We start from the raw sequence: 25474 nt of genomic DNA, 5'->3' as shown, positions 1-25474 counted from the left end.
AACATCATCTGCTCCTACAGTCCCAGCCCAACCCTCCACTCCACCGCCCACCACCTCTTCTGCCTCCCACATGTCCACCCATTCTGTAGCTTTTTCCACACCTTCACCTCTAACTGTTCCTTCCCCACCACGATCCCAGTCCTCTCTCCACACACCCAGTGTCGAAGTGTCCCGCAGCCCCTCCAGCAGTATTTCCACCCCACAGTACACAGATTTGTAATGTTTTTTTGTTGTAATAAAAATGCCCATTGGGTTTAAAACCTTTATTAAAAAAGTTTTTTGCACTTTAAAAACATAAAAAAAAAAAAAAATTTAAATAAAAGTTAAATTCGTTTCACAATGGTTGTCTGTCATTTCTTTCTGCGGCGAACTATGTTTTAAAAAAAGGTTAAATACAGGGTATTTCAAAGGTAAAAAGGTATTCAAAACCAGGTATATAACTGTGGGTAAATTTTAGCTTTTTGCCACAGTTGTGTTCCTGGTTGTGTTTGAAGCAAAGTATTTCACCTAAAAAGTTGTGTTTATTGTTGGTGATTTCCTAACAATGTACACAACTTTTGTTAGAAGGTGAAATACTTTGCATAAAACACAACCAGGTACACACCTGTGGCCTAAAGCTAAAAATAGTAAGACCATGACAAGATAGCCAACTTTGGTTGGCAAAGGTATATACTGTTGGTCCAGAAGGTACACAAGTTTAGGGCACAAATCTTTCACACTCTGTCATCCCAGTGTACTCTGCCTTGAGGTGACATAAAGTATAGTGGAAAATTGTCCCTGAAACCGTCACAGAACTTCTAGTGGTAATATTTCCAATGACAACATCCATCTTCGCCAGTAACTTGCTCTTCTCTCCAACCTGCACTTTCTTCTCTACAACCTGTCAAAGAAGGGCTGTAGGAACATGCTATATCTAGTTTTCCAGTAGCCAATCCCGTTCAGAAGGCCACAAGGGTCAATTTTAAAAACCGGATCCGGCGTAATCCGTCGAAAAACGGATAGAAAAACGGATAGAAAAACGGATGAACCGGATGAGACGGATCCGGTTTTGTCTGTCAAGAACAAGACGGATCCGGCAGAAAACCGGATCCGGCACTTCAGGTTTTACAAAACATTTGCCGGATCCGGCATTCCGGCACGACGCCGGATCGCGCCTGACGCCGAAAACCTGATGTGTGAAAGTAGCCTTAGGCCTTACTAAACCCAATCATTGGCTAAGGGTGCTTTCATATTGCATTTTTGCCCACGTCCAGTAGTCAAGCAAAAAATAATAATAATAATAATAATAAATTTTATTTCTGTAGCGCCGACATATTCCGCAGCACTTTACATTTCAGAGGGGATTAGTACAGACAATAGACATTACAGCATAACAATAATCACATAGATCATAACAGATACCAAGAGGAATGAGGGCCCTGCTCGCAAGCTTACAATCTATGAGGAAAAAGGTAGACACGAAAGGTGGGTGGTAACAATTGCCCTGATTGTATGGACCAGCCATAATGTTAAGTGTGTAACAGTACAGACACAGAGGGCTAATGGATGCATAAAGCATGTGGGAACATGATGCGGGGAACCTGGTTTTGGTAAAACTTTTGGCTGTGCCACCCAGGGATAGATTAGGTTAATGTGTTGAGGCGAAAACCTCAAAAAGAGGAAAAAATCCTCCAAAAAATTCAGATACAAACCAGACAGGCCTAAATGCATCTGCACTAATACAGGGTGCAGCGGCCCAAGTAAAATGGCAGCTGCACAGGTGCATAAATACCAAATGAAACAGCCAGCCTACAATCAGGGATTGGCCGTGTGGTACACCAGTGCAGAAGAAATAATCCGCATGTGGCAGTGTTCACACAGGGAATGCTGGGCTTCTGGTTCACAACCTCTTAGTAACACCATATAAGGGGGCTGCCCAGTGCCAACTAGAATGCATCCCGTGTGAACAGAGGCCACAAGTTTGCAGAACCATTTGGGCCCAACTGCACCCTGAAAGAAAAATAAAAAGTGCACAAAAAACAAATCAATATATGTAAGGTATTGGTTGATATTAAGGCCTTAATACGGAAGCTGGCAAACTGCGTCAAAGTTCCTTACACTTGCCAGTCCTACTCTAACATGAAAACCTCAAAAAGAGGAAAAAATCCTCCAAAAAATTCAGATACAAACCAGACAGGCCTAAATGCATCTGCACTAATACAGGGTGCAGCGGACACAAGAAAATGGCAGCTGCACAGGTGCAATAATACCAAATGAACCAGAAGCCCTGCATTCCCTGTGTGAACACTGCCACATGCGGATTATTTTTGCTGCACTGGTGTACCACACGGCCAATCCCTGATTGTTGGCTGGCTGTTTCATTTGGTATTTATGCACCTGTGCAGCTGCCATTTTACTTGGGTCCGCTGCACCCTGTATTAGTGCAGATGCATTTAGGCCTGTCTGGTTTGTATCTAATGTGTTGAGGCGGTAGGCCAGTCTGAATAAATGCGTTTTCAGGGCACATTTAAAATTGTAGGGATTGGGGACTAATCGTATTGACCTGGGAAGTGCATTCCAAAGAATTGGCGCAGCACGTGTATAGTCTTGGAGACGGGAGTGGTAGTTTTCAACATATGCGCAGACAGGGCCATTGACTATAATTTTGTTATGATTGCGCTCACACACTCACACAGGAAAGAGAGGAGGGAAATACGAAAGCGAGGAGCCGCACCTTTACCCAACTGGTCCCTGTACAGACTCAAAAACGTCCTAGCTGCACAATTAAATATACCTCCTCAGACCTGGCTCCCTCAAAGGTCATTGAGGGGTTTCTCTTACCTGCTGAGGAACCAGAGGGGAGGCCGCCCACAACACAAAATCAACAAAGGTGGATAAAAGCATGCACAGAGACATAAGAACCCAGGGTTAGAAACTAAAACATGCTTACAAAGGATAGACGGGTATAAATAAAGAGAACCAAAAAAACAAACCGAATAAGTGAAAGCTCCCAGACCCCAAATGTGGAGAAAAATGGAAAGGTGCTGGGGAGAAAAACTCACAGATTTGCAGCAAGAAAAACAACTGAAACTTACTGTACAATATAAACCCTTAGCTGAGGAACTGAAACTCCAAAAAACAATCTTTATGGCAGCATAGCCAGTAAGTGAGGTAAGTGAAAGGTGAACAAGTGAACATATAATAATAATAATAATAATACATTTTATTTCTATAGCGCCGACATATTCCGCAGCACATTACATTTCAGAGGGGATTTGTACAGACAATAGACATTACAGCATAACAATAATCACATAGATTATAAGAAATACCAAGAGGAATGAGGACCCTGCTCGCAAGCTTACAGTCTATGAGGAAAAAAAAGGGAGACACGAAAGGTGGGTGGTAACAGTTGCCCTGATTGTATGGACCAGCCATAATGTTAAGTGTGTATCAGTACAGACACAGAGTGCTAATGGATGCATAAAGCATGTGGGAACATGATGCGGGGATCCTGGTTATGGTAAAACTTTTGGCTGTGCCACACAGGGATAGATTAGGTTAATATGTTGAGGCGATAGGCCAGTCTGAATAAATGCGTTTTCAGGGCATGCTTAAAATTGTGTGGATTAGGGACCAATCGTATTGACCTGGGAAGTGCATTCCAAAGAATTGGCGCAGCACGTGAAAAGTCTTGGAGACGGGAGTGGGAGGTTCTGATTATTGAGGATGCTAACCTCAGGTCATCAGCAGAACGGAGGGCGCAGGTAGGGTGGTATACTGAAATAAGGGAGGAGATGTAGGGTGGTGCTGAGCCATGGAGGGCTTTGTGGGTGAGGGTAATAAGGTTATACTGAATTCTGGAGTGGATGGGTAGCCAGTGTAATGACTGGCACAAGGTAGAGGCATCGGTGTAACGATTGGTGAGGACTATGATCTTGGCTGCAGCATTCAACATATAAAGCCCATCCCAAAATGTGATAGGACAGAGTCAAAAGTGAAAATTGAATACACCAGGAGAGAAGCCAACCAAAACAACAGAAACCAACAGCATTTGGACAGAGACAAAAAGGACAGTAGACCAGCAGATCGGAAAGCTGACCATGCAAGAAAAGGTCACTAGATCCAGAAACTGACCCTTCATTTTGAGGCTTATACGTCTACTGGAGGCGGACACTCAGAGGTAGGAGAGGACCTAAGGCCCCTTTCACATTGTGTTCTTCATCACATTCAGTGGTCTCGTTGCGGCTTGTGTGAATAAGGCCTTAATGGCAGTGGCACAAAAAGAAAGGATGGTGCATATCGGCGGCTGCCCTGGAGGTTAACGTTCATATGGGGGCTTTGATTGTTGCCTGAAAGTGCTGCTCCTTCTTAGAGCAACACAGTGATTGCCTTCTCAGAGCTCATGTGAAAAGCACAGCAGTCAAGGTGAGTATGGCAATGGCTTCTGTAATCTGCATAGTCAGTGAATTAAATGACAAAGCTCCCTATAATGAAGTGAGCTTTGTCATCTTGATTGCTGCCTATGCACAGTGCACTAGAGTTCTAGAGTTAGGTGGCAGAAAATATTTGCCTTTCCCTAGGCAGTGGAAACCAACATTATGCTACATACATAAAGCTAAAATGTGGATTGCATTCTATGAAAGATGAAGCAGCAAAAAGCAGGAAGTTTGGAGATAATTAAGTTAAATTACATACGTTTTCTAACTTTCAAAGATGAAATATAAATGAGACATTCCATATTTTAACCCCTTCCTAACACAGGACATGTCGGTACACCCTATTTTCCACGTAGTTGCAATGAACATATTAACTGAAAGTGAAGCTCCTGCAGCAACAGCTAGGGCCAGAAAACCCCACTGTCAATAGTGATCACAGCATTTAGATGGTTGTGAGAGAGAAGGCAATCCACTCCCATTTACCATTTCTTTCTACCCTGACAGGAGATGTCAGAGGGGTGGTGGTAGTGGGGGAATTTCAACAGACACCCGAGACTGCAGGGCGGAGTCCCATATCTGGAACTGTCTGCTGTATTCGGGACAGTTGGGACTAGAGATGAGTTATGGGACTCTGGTCCAGAGTCCAGATCAGTGGTACCAGGCAGCTGGACAAGAGGGTATGAATCTCTGACCTTCCGAGGTCCCTGGTGAGGCTTTTGATCAGCCAGGGTTGATGTGACGTCATCTGTGCGTATTGCTAATCACTAATTGGGACCTATGGATTTATTTTTTGTTCTTTCTTTCACAGTCGGAGCCACCAGAACTTTCTCAACCTTATTTAGCTTCACTACGACATCTGGCTTTTTTGTGTCTGTAAGGCTGTAATCACACGTTACACCAAATACTGTGTTTTTTGTTTTCTGCAGAATCTGCACCAAACTATAAAACAACAATTTTCTACTCCTTATTTGATTCATTTTTGGTGCAGATGTGAAGCCGCGTTTTTAATGTGCTTTTTATAGTACAGAAAAGCTTTGAGCCTGCACTTAGTAAAGTAACTGCAGGTTTTTTAGATGTGTTTTTTAGGTTCCACATAAAAGACAAGAAAGAAGAAAAAGCACCCAAACCGCACAGTTCAGCAGTGTCTTTAGACTACAGGGGTGCAGTTTTCATTAAATCACACCCACTATTCTTAGACAGTTAAATGGCAGAATTTTTGTGCAAAAATGCAGCAGAAAATACACATTTCACTACATGTGAACAAGATCTAAATTTCGAAGCAAGGTGGATGTGATTCCATGAAATTTCCACCCCCTGTGGTCTAAAGACGCTGCTGAACACTGCAGTTTTGGTGCTTCTTCTGAAAAAAACTCATAAAAAAATTACGCTGCTGCATTGTTAAGTGCAAAATCAACGGTTTTCTGTACTATTAATAAAGAGTTAAAAACTCTGCTTCATATGTAGACCAATATCGCATCAAATAAGGCAGAAAAGTATAAATGAAATGCAGCAAACACATAATAATCAGAGAAAATTGTTGTGGTGTTGGGTGGTGCAGACATCTGCAGAAAAAAGCGACAGACAGAACGCAACATTTACGCTACGTGTGAACATGGTCTCAAAGTTACAGTTTTATTATGTCATGGGTTTAATAGAGGAAAAATATCAATCACACCATTTTTTTACGTCATTTATAGATCCCCGTAAATCTGATCGCTGTGTTGTGCAGGTCGTTATGATTATAGGGACATCAAATATGTCCATGTTATGTGCTGATTTGTGATGTTCATTATTTTTTAAAAAAAAGCATTAAAAATGACAATTTTTTTTAATTATCAAGTGTTTTCCATTATTATTTTTAGTACTTTTATAGGATGAAAAAATCTTATTCTCAAATACATACATTGTACACAGCAATGTATTTCTATCAGTATAATCTGCCTGTAGTCACTTACTGCTGTGCAGATCAAGTAAACAGAATTCCCCCCTGCACATCAGTAGAGCGGCTGAAGAGCCTTCCTGCAGTGTTAAGGTTGTGGGTTTGAGACCTGGCTAGACTCCCAGGGGAAAAAAAAACTTAAGTTTTTGCAATAGCTTATTATTTTTACCATTTTTATAGAAGCAAAAAATATCTTTTTCTTCACCTCAGTATTCAGGGAACAAAGAAATACATTGTAATACACAATGTATCTCTATGGACATGTATAACCTGCTTCTGGGCTCCTTGCCTGTATTAGGCTAGTTTCACACTAGCGTTTATTCAACGCAGCGCATGGCGCCGCTAAGCCCCGCCCCCTGCCGGCTCCCTGCCCACCCCATCAGGTCATCGCCGCCTACTATCGCACATGGACGCTTGCGATCTACGCACCCTATCTTTAGCATAGGGTGCGCAGATTGTGCGCTGGCCGTGCGCTAGTAGGATTTTGGCATGCGCTGCGCACTTTTGAAGGTGCGCCGTGCGTGCCGAAATGCAACATGCTGCATTCGGCGCGCACGGGCGCACCTTCAAAAGTGCGCAGCGCACGCCAAAATCCTACTAGCGCACGGCCAGCACACGATCTGCGCACCCTATGCTAAAGATAGGGTGCGCAGATCGCAAGCGTCCATGTGCGATAGTAGGTGGCGATGACCGGATGGGGCGGGCAGGGAGCCGGCAGGGGGCGGGGCTTAGCGGCGCCGTGCGCTGCGTGGAATAAACGATAGTGTGAAACTAGCCTTAAGCCCCCGTTACACACTGCGATATCGCTAGCAATATCGCTGTAAAGTCACCGATTTTGTGACGTTGCAGCGATATTGCTAGCCATATCGCTGCATGTGATACTTACCTCCGACCGGCTCCCCCGCTGGTTATCGCTGATCGCGCGAGACGCTCCTGGACCATTCCTCGTCGGCCACTTCCTGCTGGGCTTCCTGTGGCGCCGACGAGCGACGCGTGGAGCCGGGCGGGAGGATGCAGGATCACCGCGTCTGACAGGTAAGTAGCGATCCCCGTCCCCAGCAATGTCGCTGGTGAGATCTGCCTGTGTGGCAGCTCACTAGCGACCACCTAGCGATGCACCAGCGATCCTGACCACGTCATATCGCTAGTCGGGATCGCTGGTGCATCGCTAGGTATAACGGTACCCTAAGAGGTCAAGATTATCATAATCTCTTATCTACAGTGTTGTGGACTGTGGCTCAATGGTAGAGCAACAACCTGCAAGCATGGAGATGTGAGGAAGGGAGGACTTATAATGGACTTAGGAACAGGGGGAGGTGGAGGAAGACATTATTATTGCTTATTATGTCTAACACAGTCAATTAGTATCTAGTGTACGTATATATTATGTATAACACAGTGCCTTAGTATATAGTGTACGTACTTATTATGTATAACACAGTCCCTTAGTATATAGTGTACTCACTAATTCTGTATAACACCATCCTTAGTTACATTGTTTCCTCTTTTATCATGTATAACACCGTCCCTTATTACATACCATCCTCTCTAGTTATATATGGTGCCATCCCTTATTATATAGCTTCCTCTGCTCTTATGTACAGTGCTTACTCTTACATAGTGTATTCTTGTTAATTTTATTATTCAGAGTGCCCTCTTTTATTACATAGTCCGCTCTCTTTTTAGATATAAAATGACCGCTGATGAAGCAGCCGGTGACCAGTCTACCCGTCCATCAGCTCCTCCATTAGAAAGGAAGCTTTCCCATGCTCCATCAGCCAACATTGCATTATACAGCTATCAAGTCAGGATGGTATGTAATAATAGACGGGACTCTATATAATCCACTATGTAAGGGGACGGTACTGTACACAACAAGAGAGGGCACTGTATAATAAGGTATGGCAATGTACATAATAAAGGAGGCTATGTAATATATATACATGTACAGTATGTGTGTGTGGCTATATATACATATATAGCTTTGTCACCATAAAAGGAAGGGGGCCCAGACACATTTCTTGCACAGGGGCCCCAAGCTGTCAGCATCTGCCCCCTGACAAAAGCAATGATATGATGGGCAGTTCTGCGGGTTGGTTGGGAGCTGTGGTGTGGGTGCTATCTTTCTACATAAATGGAGAACATGTTATTATTCAAAGAAACGGGTACAAATAAATGTAGAGCATATCTGCATATCTTCATATGTCCTGTCCATTCACAAGATTGACTCTTAAACCCATAAGCCTATAACCTGCAGTAACCACCGATCGACCAAACCGCTGCATGACCAGCTCTACCCTCGTCTACTGTATTCTCACCCATCCCTTGTAGATTGTGAGCCCGCGGGCAGGGTCCTCTCTCCTCCTGTACTGTACCAGTTATGACTTGTATTGTTTAACATTATTGTACCTGTTTTTATTATGTATACCCCTCCTTACATGTAAAGCGCCATGGAATAAATGGCGCTATAACAATAAATATTAATAATAATAATAATAATAATAATAATGTATCCGGTGTCTGCTTTCCTGTGTAATTCTAATGTACATGTCACAATGTTCAAGCAAGACACAATAACTAGACAGCGGCACTATCATTGACTGACGGTCACTGGGTGGATGACTCTTTTTCATGTGTCTGACATACTGAGCAGCTCCAGGAGAGATGAACAGCACAATGATATTCCTTTTTTTTATTATTACCTTTATCAGCTCTTACAGATGACTCTCCATTCATAACCATAGCAGTAAACCCACATTTTGTCCTTGTTAGATAATTAATAGTGTCATGTCATCAGCCATGATAAACATGCTCCTACCTGTCCTGCCTTTCCATAAAACAGACTATAGCGATGAGAAATTACCTCCTTTCAAGTCTTCTTGCCTCTACGTCTTTGCCACCTAACACCACATTTGACCCCTTAGACAAATTAGGGTTTCCAGCATAATTCACAATAACGTCTTCAGACTCCTGCAGTCACATATCGAGTGAGAAAAGGTTTCTAAAGTGGATATCAAGTAGAATCTCGCCTTTCTAGACTGCTCTGCATATTATTTGCTGTGGTTGCTTGGCTGCAATGTCAACAAGGAACATTTGACAAGCGACGAGCTCCCAAAGTCAAGTTCTCAATAAAACTGTGTTTTTCCTTCTATACATCTATGTTTTAGGGGCATTATCTTGTCAATCACTTTTTTTCTGAAAGACAAGGCATTTTATGAATTGCAAATGGGAAGCAGTGTAAGCCGATGATTTGCATTTGTTAGACACGAAAAATATTAGCTGCTTTGAAATCAATTCCTGAATTATTTGAGATACGGTAATATGGTCTCAATGTAAAGTCATACACGCTTTCATATTTTACAGATATATTGGATTTTTTTCTATATTACTTCACGGTCAGCAGTTGAAGATTTCTGGAGTGACAGGTAAAATGATGCCTTTCACAAAAGATGATAGGAAAATGTGTTAAAAATAGCACTTATACACTTAAGTAGCGCAATTTTTTCGTTTTATTTCTGACTCCATAGTAGCATATTAGGACTGACATGGGAGCCCTACTTTACAATCAGAAATGCTTTATACATCAACCATCTTTTTGCTAGGTAGGAGTTAAAGTCAGCCTCTTAAAGTCTGCTTTCGGTCCTGTTCTCTAATGCACTTTTGATCTTTGTGATACACTGGAACATGTGTCCTGCCAATGGGGCACATATTGCCACAGTTATATGTGGTTAAACATGACAGTTACTACTGCGCTTTCCACATTCTTGTTTGGTTGCGTTGCCTTCGATCCTTACTGTAGTCTGAGAGGGTGGGGTCTTAAAAAAAATTAAAATGAGACTGCTTCTGCATATACTGGAAAAGTTGCCATTCATATAGGAAGTTAAGTCTGACAGCTGATGCATGCTGCCCAATCCACGGACAGCATGTTTGACATCAGTAGCTGTATCATTTCAGCCAGTTATGTTTGACTCTGACACGCTGCGGCATTTCAGAGCAAAGCACACTTTAATGCCACCGAGGACCAACACCGTGATGTATACTAGTAGGAATATGTGGGTCCCCTGGCATATTCTCCTTGCCCACTGCCCTGGATTGACAGGTCTCTGCCTATATGTGTGTATATAGAAAGATTTGTCATACCGGGGAAGCGGGCGGAGAGAAGCTTCAGGGGCCCACCTGTCTGACTAGTCACTAATGTGACTCTGCCCACAATGTAGAATGTCCGAGTCAAACATACCTGGCTGAGATCATACAGCCAGAGCTGTGGATCAGACAGAATGTTTTAGCTGTCAGGTTCAGTTCAAAGTGTTATTTCCATCTCAGTAAATGGTATCTCTCTGATAGGCATTAGGCCTTAGATAGCGTTCACATAGTTTTGTTGAGGAAAAAAGAAATAAGGTGGATTTCTGAATTAGGTACGTCACAACCAAAAGGTTTGAACATTGAATATAATTTACATAGTCGCCTACCTTGAAATCCACTTCCCTCTCTGCTTTTGTCATCAGTATGTTTTTAACTTTATGTTGTGCTTTTGTAGCATTACAGATGGTTCCCTGTTGCAGAACCAACTTGGAGTGGAATTAAGGTGTGGAGATGACTGAGGTCGATGGATGACACTGAATATGGATATATCTGTTATGGATATAATGTATAGTCTTTTTGATATAATATAATAATGACTGACTATGTCTGTACTCTGACTCCTCCCCTTACCTTCTTGTCCCTCCTTCTATATTTTACATTTAAATTTGCATTGTCTATAGTGGTTTGCTACAGATTATTCAGATTTTGCACTTAGGGATAATCGCAATCACATGACCTGGATGGGTTGATCACCTGAAATCATATGGGCAGTCCCTATACCATGGTTACCACCGCAGCTTTGGTGATGCCCTGTGATGAGACCTGATGTTGTGTGTCCGCGTGTCATCAGGTTTGTGGCCATGTGACCAAGTTCATGTGGCCTCTCCCGTGTGGCACATGATGACAGGGGCGTGCGCGGGTGCGATATGCAGGTCTGTTAAGATGGAGTTGTAGCGATAGGACTGCGGGTCCGTGACGACTACATGATGCTGTCTCACCACTGGATGGATAGGATACACCTCTGTCATGCCTCTTCATTACGATTTTGGCTTACTTTTTTTAGCCATCCGCTATTGGCTCCCTTAATGGTACTAATTACATATTCATGACTCACTCTGGATTGATTGGATCTTGGTAACAATGACTATAGGGAATTTTTGTATACAATAAATGTGCTGCTAAACAGGGGTAATTTTTTTCCCCATGTTTTTTATTCACAAGGTGTTGATTATGTTATTTGTAATTAGGGTGTGTGTGCCCTTTATTAATGTTTGTAGAAATGATGTTTTTAATATGAGTTGGTTTGGCCATGATAGTGATTGGTGTAGGTGTGTTTTCCACTTTTGTGCATACTTGATAAAGAACTGCTATAGGTCGAAAAGTTGTATTGTGATAGTGGAATAAAACCTTGCTCTTTAGAATTCATCACCTGGGATTGGATGCTGTTTTTTTCTACTTCTATGTTGCTGATTCTCCAAGTGAGTGGCTTGGAATTTGAATGAGCATTCAAAATTAGTGATTGCTGTCAGCCTTCCCTTTTCTTCTTTGGATACTTATGTGAACCTGCAGCTGTGACTATGACCGGCAGTACTGTAAATCATTACCGCCGGTCAGAGATCTGTGGTTCCTGTGCTGTCATTTGAGACTTTTTCTCACTGTGCTAGCAATGATCTCACTGAGGTACTCGCAGTTCAGGAGCCTGGCAGTAACCTCAATGACGTCACCACTAGTCACTGAGGCTGCGCTCGCAGCAGCTCTTTCCTCATTCTCCCAGTGGTTCTCAGCCTGGACAGTTGCATCTTTGCACCGTCCACTTTGAAAACTGTTTATCCCCAGACATGGATTACTGCATGGACAGAACAATGGACAGGTGAGGGACATGTTTTTTTTTATTTTCTATAAACGCCTCTCCATTAATAAGCCAAGGGCTTGTCACTGAACAATACAAAGGTGACATCTACCCCACAAATATGAACCCCACTTGCCATTGCCACAGGAAAAGTGGGAAGAGCTGGGCATAGAGCAAGAATTGGCACATCTTGGCGCCTTTTCTGGGCAGCTGCGGGGTGATATTTTAGCTTGGGGGGGTCAACATCCATGGTGCCTTACCAGGCTGAGAATTCCCCCCAGCTGCTTGCTTTTGCTCGGCTGGTGGTCAAAAATTGGGGGGTACCCCATGCTGTTTTTCTAAATTATTTATTCTTGATAACCAACCTTGCTAAAGGTGACATTTGAGGGTTGCAGCCCACAGCTGTCAGTTTTGCCTGGCTGGCTATCAAAAATACAGGGGAACCCACACCTTTTTTTTTTTAATTATTTATTTAGGGCGCAGGTACTGGCTGATGAATACTCCCATCAGCCGCACCTGCTCTTGCTGATATTAGCAGCAGCAGGCATCAGCTGATAAGAGTAGATGTCCTATGAGCTGACGCCAGTGACCTGAGGGAAAATTTTTACTTCCAATCAAAGCTGCGTGCTCACGCTGTCATTTGACAGCATGGAACCTCGGCTCTCTAACCGGCGGTACTGATTTTACTGATGATCAGAGGCAAACACTGGATTTTATAGCCTCCCCATTCAAGTGAATGGGGTTCGGGTACTGTTCTGGTACATGAAGCAAACTTTTTTCAACTGTTTGACAACTCCAGACACCCAGGGGTTCACTCATCTCTAGTTGTAACCTTTTAATCACAGCTCTGACCCCTCCTGGGTCTTTATGCACCCCTCAGATGTTATAGTGGGCCCCTTTTTTGGGTTTACCAGAAATGTGACCTCAGGGTATTTTCCATGGCCAAGTATTTTTCAATGAGGCTCACTAGGTGATCTGCTTTCTGAGGATTTCCTTGGTCAACCCAGAGATGCACCCGTTGTGCCCGGATTGAAAGGGTGATGCATGCCCAAATGTGTCATAATCTCTGATCAGCTTATCATACTCCTTGACATCCTGAAGGGCAAGGTCTGCTGTTCCTCCATAAGGTATGGAGCAAGGACCTCTACCCAATGCTCTGGGGGCTGTTTCTCTGTCTGACATCATCTCAAATACAGTCAGTAAATCCTTCACATCATCCTCCAGAGTCATCTTCTGTATGACCTCCCATACCGTTTGCCTCATCTGCTACCTTGACTTTAACTGATGTCTCGGGACCAGACAGTTCGCCGCTTTAACTCCTGCTGCTGCTGGGTCAGTAGTTTGTTGGTCTCCTGTTGAGTCAGCTGCTGCTGGTGCTGCACCTGGACTAATTTTTTAACAAGCTCCTCCATGCTTTCAGATTGAGCTCGCAATGCTGTAAGCTGCCTTTAACCAGGACAGGTGCACTAATCAAAGCCTGCAGAACTAGGATTTAACCCTAGCCTATCTGACATTGCTACAATGGGTATTGATAGAGCTTGTAATTATAAGTACTTTGCAGTTTACTGTTTATTAATATTTGCAGCAGTTCTTGAGATATTACTAATACTTATCATTTGTTTATAGCTTGCCTAAGAGACCAACTAGCTCTGCTGTCTAGCTTGCAAGCACTGCATAGAAGCTGCCGATATTAGGAGTGACCAATATGATCCAGCGGTCGCGGCCAACTTCAAGGCACTGCTTACAAGCTTAATAGAAAAGAACTTGTCAGTCCTGTTCATTTTTGACCACTGTTGCTAAACCATAGCACTAGTTGTTCTCCTAGGAAACAAGCTGCAAACAAAAGAAAAGTGTTAATCTCTCAAAAACAACTGAAAATGTTAATAAACAGTAAACTGCAAAAGTGCTTGTTTTTGCAAGCACTATACAACAATACACATGTCCGAAAACTAATCCTTTAAATGGTTATTGTCACTGGAGTACACAAAAAGAGACTTTGGTAAATAAATAGAAATACCTGTATGACAAAGATATGTTCAGATATGTCAGTGGATTTTTGAAGGGAGCCAAATTTTCCACATTATCACCATTCTATTAATTCACCACTTATACCCACCACAGTTTGTAATACCTCAGAAAATTATCTTTGAACACTGAGTACATGATTTGTTTGTACAGGCCATCCCCATCCTAGACTCTTTTTATGAGCTTGCTAACCCGGGCCCCCCTGCCTGTGATCAATGGATGACGTATCTATCAAACACACAGAGGGTGGGTTAAGACACTTTTAGTAAGCGTGCTATGTCGGGATGCATGAGTGTAAAGGCCCCTTTACATTTAGCGATGCACCAGCGATACTGACAACGATACGACCCGGTCAGGATCGCTGGTGCATCGCTAAATGGTCGCTAGTGAGCTGCCACACAGGCAGATCTCACAGCGATGTAGCGACACAGCAGCGGTCGTTACTTACCTGTCAGACGCGGCGATCCTGACGTCCTCCCGCCCGCGTCCACATGTCACTCTTCAGCGCCAGCAGGAAGCCCAGCAGGAAGCGCCGGACGAGAAATGGATCTGCGCGATCAGTGACACACAAAATCGGTGACGCTTTAGCGATATCGCTAGCGATATCGCTATGTGTAAAGGCCCCTTAAGGGAAGGTGTGGATAAGATATTAGATAATGTGGTGGCATTGGTTAAACAGTGACAAATCTGTTGACCAACAGCCTATAGATGAGAGGATCAAAAAAATTTGAATTGTCCTGTTCATGGAGATTTTCCCAGGAAAATCAATTCATAGAGATGCTATTCTCCATAAATTGATAGTCTCTTGTGCTCTGGGGTCTTTCTCACAATGTCACAAAATGCAACCTGACCTTGTGTGCCAAGGCATAGAACCCTCATCAGAGCTCTCTCGATTTAGTGTGAAAGACTCATAGATTTCAGCACTTGCGAGGTGATAAGGAAGAGTGATGAGGACTGAACAGGTGATGGTGAGGAACGGATGGGCTGGAGAGGTAAACTACAAGGTCAGTAAAGAGATTTTTTTTTGTTTTGGCACTTAACAGTTTTTTTACATTTCAGAAAAGTGGCGACCAGTGGTAGACATTTTGCTTAATCCACGCAGAAACAAATTACAAAAAAAATCTGCATATTAGGGAATTCAATTCCACTCGAATATATTCACTAATTTCTACAAAATGCAACTTTATGATAGCTGTGAAGTAGACAACTAAACATATGTTTTTGTCCGTTCTCCCTGAAGGTAATAGTGGGTTTTACAGCTTGAGGTGAGAGTTAATTTGCCATACCAGGTGCATATTGCAGATGAACTTTCTGAATGTGCTGTACTTCAAGAACATTAGAACTGTGAAATATTTTTGTAAATATGTCATTTTTGAAAGAAAACTTCACCACTTTTGTTTAAAGCAATCCTTAGCAAAGTGGTAATCATATTATGGAAAGTAGATAATTAAACGTTCAATGAGCGAACTTAAGGTACATTTTATTCTGAATAAACAAATGTCATTTTTTGGGAAAACTGGACCAGCAAATTATTTTTCAATAACTAGCATCAGATACTGGCTAAACTCAGGTGGGCTCCCATGCATGCATCCAAGTGTGGTTGTTTTAAATAGTTTAATGAAAGAAGAACTTTAAACTATGCATCAGATTTCACTTTTTTGCCCAGGTGCCAACAATCAAGCAGCAATGCTAAATCAGATCTGAATTTTCTGTTCAATTTTTATTGGACTATTATTTAGCATCAACGTTAATTTCAGACCACAGGTTGCACTTCTGAACCAAGCTGAAACATACAAGTATGAAAACATTTTTACAGTTAAATTCTTAAAAAGTCTAGGAGTTTAAGAAAGCTGCATAAGAGCAGAATGCTGGGAAAAACAAACAAACTGTCACATCAGCGGCGGTCGCCGCCACCGTTCAGCAGCGGCGGGGTCCGCCACCACCTCCACTCACCAGCCCACACCTCGCCATGCTGCGCCCTCCTCCCGTAGGGATCCATCTGCCTCCTCCTTGCTCCTGTCCTCCCGGCTCATGGCAGTCCCGCGCAGGCGCCTTAGGCCGCGGGCGCGCGCTCTGCAGGATTCTTAACCCTGCAGCACCCGCCCAGAGGCCCTGGCCACCCAATCACTGGGCAGCGTATGGTATATCATGTGTCTCCAAGAAGGTGGAGACGCCTGATTATCGTGTGTTCCTCTAGCGTTAATTCTGGCCGAGAAGTAGGGGGTTTCCCTACAACTTCCATTCTGTACCCTGTGTTATGCCCTGTGCTTCGTTCTTTATCCTGTGCCTTGTCCTGTTCTTTGTTCCTTGATCCGTCCTGTGCCCCGTGCCCAGTCCTGTGTTCCTTGGTCCGTCCTGTGCCAAGTGCTCTGTCCTGTGTTCCTTGCCATCCTGAATCCCTGGTCTGTCTTGTGCTCTTTGCTCCGTCCTGTATCTAGTTTTCCTGTATCCTGTGTCCCGAGCTCTGCCCAGTACCCGTTCCCTGTGTCTCCTACCCCACCGGCTGTTCGATATACAGTACTCTGGGCTCTGTGCCATACTTCTTGTCCCACCAATCGCTCTCTCCGGTCCCTTGAGCCACCCCTCTTGGTTCTAGCTGTCGCGGTATCTGACTTCCGAGGGTCTGCCCCTAACGGTCTCTGTATAGGGGTCGGCTCCACCTGGCGCGCAAATTGTTATGTAGCCCACTTTGATGACAGTATCATATATCTAGATGACCTCTTCCGCACTCATGCTCTGATGTAGAAGAGGTACATCGACGATATTTTCTGTATCTGGGGAGGGTCATTAGACACATTACAATCCTTTTTTTCCCCTCCTACAAACCACATGGCAAGGTCTCAGTTTCACAATGACACACCATACTAATCAGATCAACTTTCTAGACACGTTACTCATCAAGGACGATGCAGGTCACCTCTCTACTGATCTCTACAGAAAACCAACAGATCGCAATAGCCTGCTCCATTATGAGGGCTTTCATCCTACTAAGATGAAGAATGCGATACCTAAATCGCAAATGAAAAGGGTACAGAGGATAGGTTCCAATGCTGAGGTCCAAAAAACACGCATGAATGAGATGCGTACTAAATTCATAGAGAGAGGCTATCCACAGAGTACACTAAACACTCTAGACCTCTCCTCTCCACCTAAACCTAAGCTGACTAAACGTATCGCATTTGTGCATGATTACCACCCACTAGCCTATCGTTTGCATTCAAGTAATAGGCGCCATTGGCATCTCCTTACAATGGCCCATCCTAATGTAGGGGCTTTTAACTCCTTAACCCCCAAGGGTGGTTTGCACGTTCATGACCGGGCCAATTTTTACAATTCTGACCACTGTCCCTTTATGAGGTAATAACTCTGGAACGCTTCCATGGATCCTGGTGATTTTCTCATGACATATTGTACTTCATGCTAGTGGTACAATTTCATTCATATAACTTGCAATTATTTGTGAAAAAAACGGAAATTTGGCGGAAATTTTGAAAATTTCGCAATTTTCCAAATTTGAATTTTTATGCCCTTAAATCACAGAGATATGGCACACAAAAAACTTAATAAGTAACATTTCCCACATGTTTACTTTTCATCAGCACAATTTTGGAACCAAAATTTTTTTTTCTTAGGAAGTTATAAGGGTTAAAAGTTGACCAGCGATTTCTCATTTTTGCAACACCATTTTATTTTTATGGACCACATCACATTTGAAGCCACTTTGAGGGGTTTATATGATAGAAAATACCCAAAAGTGACACCATTCTAAAAACTGCACCCCTTAAGGTGCTCAAAACCACATTCAAGAAGTTTATTAACCCTTCAGGTGCTTCACAGGAATTTTTTGAATATTTAAAAAAAAATGAACATTTAACTTTTTTCCACAAAAAAAATACTTCAGGTTCAATTTTTTTTATTTTATCAAGGGTAACAGGAGAAGTTGGACTGCAAAAGGTATTGTGCAGTTTGTCCTGAGTACACTGATACCTGATATGTGGGGGGTAACAACTGTTTCAGCGCATGGCAGAGCTCAGAAGGGAAGGAGCGCCGTTTGACTTTTTCAATGCAAAATTGGCTAGAATTCAGATCGGATGCCATGTCACTTTTGGAGAGCCCCTGATGTACCTAAACAGTGGAAACCCCCCACAAGTGACCACATTTTGGAAACTAGACCCCCCAAGGAACTTATCTAGATATGTGGTGAGAACTTTGAACCAACAGAAGTTTATAACGTACAGCGGTACAATTAAAAAATCATATTTTTTCCACAAAAATGATCTTTTCACCCCCAATTTTTATTTTCCCAAGGGTAACAAGACCTTAAAAGTTATTGTGCAATTTATCCTGAGTACACTGATACCTGATATGTGGGTGTAAACGACTATTTGGGCGCATGGCAGAGCTCAGAAGGGAAGCAGCGCCATTTGACTTTTTTGGCTGGAATTGAGATCGGACACCATGTCGCGATTGGAAAACCCCTGATGTACCAAAACAGTGGAAACCCCCCATAAATGACACCATTTTGGAAACTAGACCCCCCAAGGAACTTATCTAGATGTGTGGTGAGAACTTTGAACCCCCAAGGGCTTCACAGAAGTTTATAACGTACAGCCGTACAATTAAAAAAATCATATTTTTTCCACAAAAATGATCTTTTCACCCTAAATTCTTATTTTTCCAAGGGTAACAGGACCCTAAAACTTATTGTGCAATTTGTTCTGAGTACGCTGATACCCCACATGTGGGGGTAAACCACTATTTGGGCGCATGGCAGAGCTCGGAAGGGAAGCAGCGCCATTTGACGTTTTTGGCTGGAATTGAGATCGGACACCATGTCGCGTTTGGAAAGCCCCTGATGTACCAAACAGTGAAAACCCCCCCACAAATTACACCATTTTGGAAACTAGACCCCCTAAGGAACTTATCTAGATGTGTGGTGAGCACTTTGAACCGCCCAGTGCTTCACAGAAGTTTATAACATCCGGGCATGAAAATAAAAAAATCGTATTTTTTCCACAAACATGATCATTTAGTCCCCAATTTTTTTATTTTCCTAAGAGTAACAGGAGAAATTGGACCCAAAAAGTTATCCAATTTGTCCTGCGTACGCTGATACCCCATATGTGGGAGAAAACTACTGTATGGGCACACGTCGGGGCTCGGAAGGGAAGTAGTGACGTTTTGGAATGCAGACTTTGATGCAATGGTCTGCGGGTGTCATGTTGCTTTTGGAGAGCCCCTGATGTACCTAAACAGTGGAAACCCCCCACATGTGGCCCCATTTTGCAAACTAGACCCCCTAAGGAACTTATCTAGATGTGTGGTGAGCACTTTGAACCCCCCAGTGCTTCACAGAAGTTTATAACGACCGGGCGTGAAAATAAAAAAAATCGTATTTTTTCAACAAACATGATCTTTTAGTCCCCATTTTTTCTATTTTCCCAAGGGTACCAGGAAAAATTGGACCCCAAAAGTTGTTGTCCAATTTGTCCTGAGTATGCTGATACCCCAAATGTGGGAGAAAACTACTGTATGGCCACACGTCGGGGCTCGGAAGGGAAGTAGTGACATTTTGGAATGCAGACTTTATGGAATACTCTGCGGGTGTCATGTTGCCTTTGGAGAGCCCCAAATGTACCTAAACAGTGGAAACCCCCCATAAAAGACACCATTTTGCAAACTAGACCCCCTAAGGAACTTATCTAGATGTGTGGTGAGCACTTTGAACCCCCAAGGGCTTCACAGAAGTTTATAACGTCCGGGCATGAAAATAAAAAAATCGTATTTTTTCCACAAACATGATCATTTAGTCCCCAATTTTTTTATTTTCCTAAGGGTAACAGGAGAAATTGGACCCCAAAAGTTGTTGTCCAATTTGTCCTGAGTACGCTGACACCCCATTTGTGGGAGAAAACTACTGTATGGGCACACGTCGGGGCTCGGAAGGGAAGTAGTGACGTTTTGGAATGCAGACTTTGATGGAATGGTCTGCGGGTGTCATGTTGCTTTTGGAGAGTCCCTGATGTACCTAAACTATTGAAATGCCCCACAAATAACCCCATTTTGGAAACTAGACCCCCCACGGAACTTATCTAGATGTGTGGTGAGCACTTTGAACCCCCAAGTGCTTCACAGAAGTTTATAATGCCCGGCGTGAAAATAAGAAAAAAATTTTTTTCCACAAAAATGATATTTTTGCTCCCAATTTTTTATTTTCCTAAGGGTAACAGGAGAAAATGGACCCCAAATGTTGTTTTGCAATTTGTCCTGAGTAGGCTGATACCCTATATGTAGGGGTAAAACACTGGTTGGGCGCATGGCAGAGCTTGGAAGGGAAGGAGAACCATTTGACTTTTTCAACGCAGAATTGGCTGGAATTGAGATCAGACGCCATGTTGCATTTGGAGAGCACCTGATGTGCCCAATCAGTGGAAACCCCCCAATTCTAACTCCAACCCTAACCCCAACACACCTCTAGCCCTAATCTCAGCCCTAGCCCTAACCCTAGCCTTAACCCTAGCCCTAACCCTAGCCCTAATGCTAGCCCTAGCCCTAACCCTAACCCTAATGGGAAAATGGAAATAAATACTTTTTTTAAATTTTATTATTTTTCTCTAACTAAGAGGGTGATAACGGGGGGTTTGATTTACTATTTATGGCGGTTTTTATGTTTGGCAGCTGTCACACGCTAAAAGACGCTTTTTATTGTAAAAATAGTTTTTGCATCACCACATATTGAGAGCTATAATTTTTCTATATTTTGACCCACTGAGTCATGTGAGGTCTTATTTTTTGCGGGACGAGTTAACGCTTTTATTGGTTATGGGCACGTGACATCTTTTGATTGCTTTTTATTCCGATTTTTGTGACGCAGAATGAACAAAAACCAGCGTTTCATGAATTTCTTTTCGGGGGGGTGCGTTTACACCGTTCCGCGTGCTGTAAAATTGATAAAGCGCTTTTATTCTTTGGGTCAGTACGGTTACAGCGATACCTCATTTAGGTCATTTTTTATGTTTTGGCGCTTTTATGCAATGAAAACAATTTTATAAAAAAAATTATTTTTGCATCGCTTTATTCTGCGAGCTATAACTTTTTTATTTTTTCACTGATGATGCTGTATGGTGGCTCGTTTTTTGCGGTACAAGATGACATTTTCAGCATTACCATGCATATTTATATGCGTCTTTTTGATCGCGCGTTATTGCACTTTATGTTCGGCGGTATGATAATAAATCATTATTTTTTGCTTCGTTTTTTATTTTTATTTTTTAAGGAGATCGCTAAAGGGGTTAACTAATGGGACAGTTTTATAGGGCGGGTCGTTACGGACGCGGCGATACCAAATATGTGTACTTTTATTGTTTTGTTTCTTTATTTCAAAAAAACTTTATTACATTGTCCCAGGTGGGACATCACGGTCCTGTGACAGATCGCTGATCTGTCACATCACAGATCACTGTGACAGATCAGCAATCTGTCACAGGCACTGCACAAGGCTTCCTCCTTGCCTGCGCTTTGCAGGCATGAGGAAGCCAGCTCCCTGCAGGCCCCCGAAGGTCCCTGTCGCCATCTTGGATTCGGGGACCTGCAGGGATGGAGCCCCCCGCAGCAGCGCTGCACATTGCGCTGCTGTGGGGGGCTCAGGGAAGCACAGATGGAGCCCCCTACCTGCCGATGCTTCGCTTTAACCCCCGGTACACTGCGATCGTGTTTGATCGCGGTGTGCAAGGGGTTAACGTGTCGGAGGTGGTCCGTGACCGTCCCTGACACATTGTGCCGGGTGTCAGCTGTGATAATTTGGTACCTTCCCCTGCCTCCAATGCACACAGTGCAACAACGTTCAAAAAGGCAACTGTTTCCACCATCCCCACACCGGCAAAAAGTATAATATTAGAGAGTATTACACCTATGATAGCTCGTTTGTAGTATACATTTTCAAATGTCCCTGTGGATTACTTTATGTAGGGGAAACTACACAGCACATAAGGGATCGGATATCGAAACACAAATCCACTATTCGATGTAAGAATATGCTTCTGCCGACCCCTTATCATTTCATCACTGCTGGCCACTCGATTGCACAACTTAAATTCCAGGTAGTGGAACAAATCCGTCCCTCACGCAGGGGAGGTAATCGTATTAATCTATTAAAAAGAAGAGAGGCCTACTGGATCCATGAGCTCAATACCCTGGCACCTAAGGGGTTAAACAAGGAGTATGATGTGCAGTCATTCCTTTTATTATAATGTTATTGTAATCTGATATGTGATCAAACCATACTGTTATAATACTGTATTCATGACACTAATTGTATCTATCTCTATTACAGAACCAACAGCTATGAATTGTTTGAATCACCACCTCCAGAGCACTGAAAATCCATTGCTTTTACTCTAACACTCTGGCACTTCCTGCTCCAACGCTGTGTTGGTAACCATGACAATAAACACACGTTACCGCACCTTTAAGTAATCTGGCTCATCCAATAGTATCAACAAGAAAACAGATTTGCAAAAATACTCTGCAGTAAAATATATGACAGTAATCAGCAAGTGCTGGATAACAAAATACAGGGTATTTAGTCGATACTTTTTTTGCAATAAAATGTATACCAAGCTGCTTCACCGCGTCAAGGTAACCTGTATTGAAGCAGTCCCTATCTAATGTATTTAAAACCTGAACATCTGAACAGTGTCTAAAATGAACAGGATTCGGACAGGCGCTTCTTAGTATGGGCTTGTGGTGCAAGACAGCTCTTTTGTGCATGCCACACAAGAGAGGGGTGGGGTCTCTCAAACCATGCTAGGCAAGGAAAAAACGGATTAAAAACACATGTGACATGCACAATGTGAACAAGTTGGTAAGACAACGTTCACACCACCCACTAACTGAGACACAACTAGAAAACAGATTTGCAAAAATACTCTGCAGTAAAATATATGACAGTAATCAGCAAGTGCTGGATAACAAATACAGGGTATTTAGTCGATACGTTTTTTTGCAAAAAAATGTATACCAAGCTACAGAGATACAGAGGACTACGAACAGAATAGAGTCTACAAATGGCGAGAATCCTACAACTCCGGAAATTTCAACACCCATTCAAACTACAGATCCTTTATGGACATCTCATCTTCGAGCTCAGACTACGAGAGACAAGCTCCCTTGAATCGTTTTTTAGGACAAAGGCGCAGATCTTCAAGAAGAAGAGGACCCGCAGGGGGAAGAGACCCACGCAAAAATACGGACTGCAGTCATATAACCCACTCACAGGTAACGACCCACTTGTAATTAATATTTCATCGAAAAACATAGGTATAGCTGAATACCGAGTGTTACAAAGGGGTCTTTCTTTTTGTCCTTGTTACAGATACAATACATTCAATCTTGACATGGGCCTACAAAGGTTCTATAGATCATTAAGACTGAAACTACATTTCTCTAATATCACCAACACTAGGAGTGAGCCTGTACCATCGCAATTTCCACTGATATCCTCAGACAGTTTAGGTCTAAGGGTACCGTTACACCTAGCGATGCACCAGCGATCCCGACTAGCGATATGACGCGGTCAGGATCGCTGGTGCATCGCTAAGTGGTTGCTAGTGAGCTGCCACACAGGCAGATCTCACCAGCGACATTGCTGGGGACGGGGATCGCTACTTACCTGTCAGACGCGGCGATCCTGCGTCCTCCCGCCCGGCTCCACGTGTCGCTCGTCTCTCCACAGGAAGCCCAGCAGGAAGTGGCCGACGAGGAATGGTCCAGGAGCTTCTCGCACGATCAGCAATAACCAGCGGGGGAGCTGGTCGGAGGTAAGTATCACATGCAGCGATATCGCTAGCAATATCGCTGCAACGTCACAAAATCGGTGACTTTACAGCGATATTGCTAGCGATATCGCAGTGTGTAACGGGGGCTTAAGAAATAAGAGCAATTATAGACCACCCATGGGCTCTCATGCCTTGGAGACCTTTATCTCCTTCATAAACAACACATTTCAGAACCTGAGAGATGACATTGACAATGGGAAAGTTCACTTTCCTTCTAACCTTACCGCACTTGACCAACAAGCTCTGAAAACCCTACAAGACAATAAGGACATTATTATCAAACCTGCTGACAAGGGGGGAGCAATAGTAGTCTTAGACAGATCAATGTACTTGGGGAAGATCTATCGCCAATTAAGTGATACATCGATTTATCAACCACTAAAGGGCGACCCAACGAATGCAGTAAGGCAGTTGATCTAGGATACTCTAACTAAGTACAAATTAAGCGGGATGTTAGACCAAAAAACATGTGGCTACTTAACCAATCATTTCCCCTTAACACCAGTCTTCTATGTGCTCCCCAACGTACACAAAAATCTGAATAACCCACCAGGGAGACCCATTGTTGCCTCCACGGACTCAATTTTTTCTCCTATCTCGAAATACAGTATCTTGAAAAAATCTTAACTCCCCTGATCAAACAAACACAGTCTTTTTTATTAGACACAGGGGCCTTTTGGATATCATTCGTAATTTAGGCTGTATTCCTCCACATGCCATCTTAGTTACATTTGACGCTAAAGACCTATACACTTCCATACCCTATATGGAGGGCATTAAATCAGTGCGTAGGTTACTTGAGTCATCCCACTTTCATCCTGATCAAATCAATTTATGTTGTGAACTTCTAACCATTGTGCTAACAAAAAATTACTTCCTTTTTGAGGACACATACTATCTACAGACGAAGGGGACTGCAATGGGCTCAAACACGGCACCTCCGTATATGCAAATTGTTATGTAGCCCACTTTGAGGACAGTATCATATATCTAGATGACCTCTTCCGCACTCATGCTCTGATGTGGAAGAGGTACATCGACGATATTTTCTGTATCTGGGGAGGGTCATTAGACACATTACAATCCTTTTTTCCCTCCTACAAACCTCATGGCCAGGTCTCAGTTTCACAATGACACACCATACTAAGGCTAGTTTCACATTAGCGTTTTTTTGCGCAGCGCATCGTGCGCATAAAAAACGCAAAGAAAAACGCAAAACAAATGTGCGTTTTTTTTTCTTCATGCGCACGCTGATGCGTCAAAATAACGCAGTGTTACTTGCGTTTTACATGCGTTTTTGCATGCGGTTGCGTTTTTTATGCGC

At 43.0% G+C, this 25474-nt stretch overlaps 1 long non-coding RNA gene across 1 annotated transcript; it reads left to right on the top strand.

Annotated features, from left to right (window-relative positions):
- Positions 1-9729: 9729 nt before the first annotated feature.
- Positions 9730-22785, top strand: LOC141084639 (uncharacterized). Its single transcript, XR_012231066.1, has 2 exons — positions 9730-9782; positions 22647-22785. It is a non-coding gene; the product is annotated as an uncharacterized lncRNA (long non-coding RNA).
- Positions 22786-25474: the final 2689 nt, after the last annotated feature.

This window comes from Dendrobates tinctorius, unplaced genomic scaffold (assembly GCF_039654945.1).
Source record: "Dendrobates tinctorius isolate UK_male_01 unplaced genomic scaffold, ASM3965494v1 ptg000026l, whole genome shotgun sequence".
NCBI classification, from domain to species: domain Eukaryota; kingdom Metazoa; phylum Chordata; class Amphibia; order Anura; family Dendrobatidae; genus Dendrobates; species Dendrobates tinctorius.
This window is presented reverse-complemented; position numbering and strand designations above follow the sequence as displayed.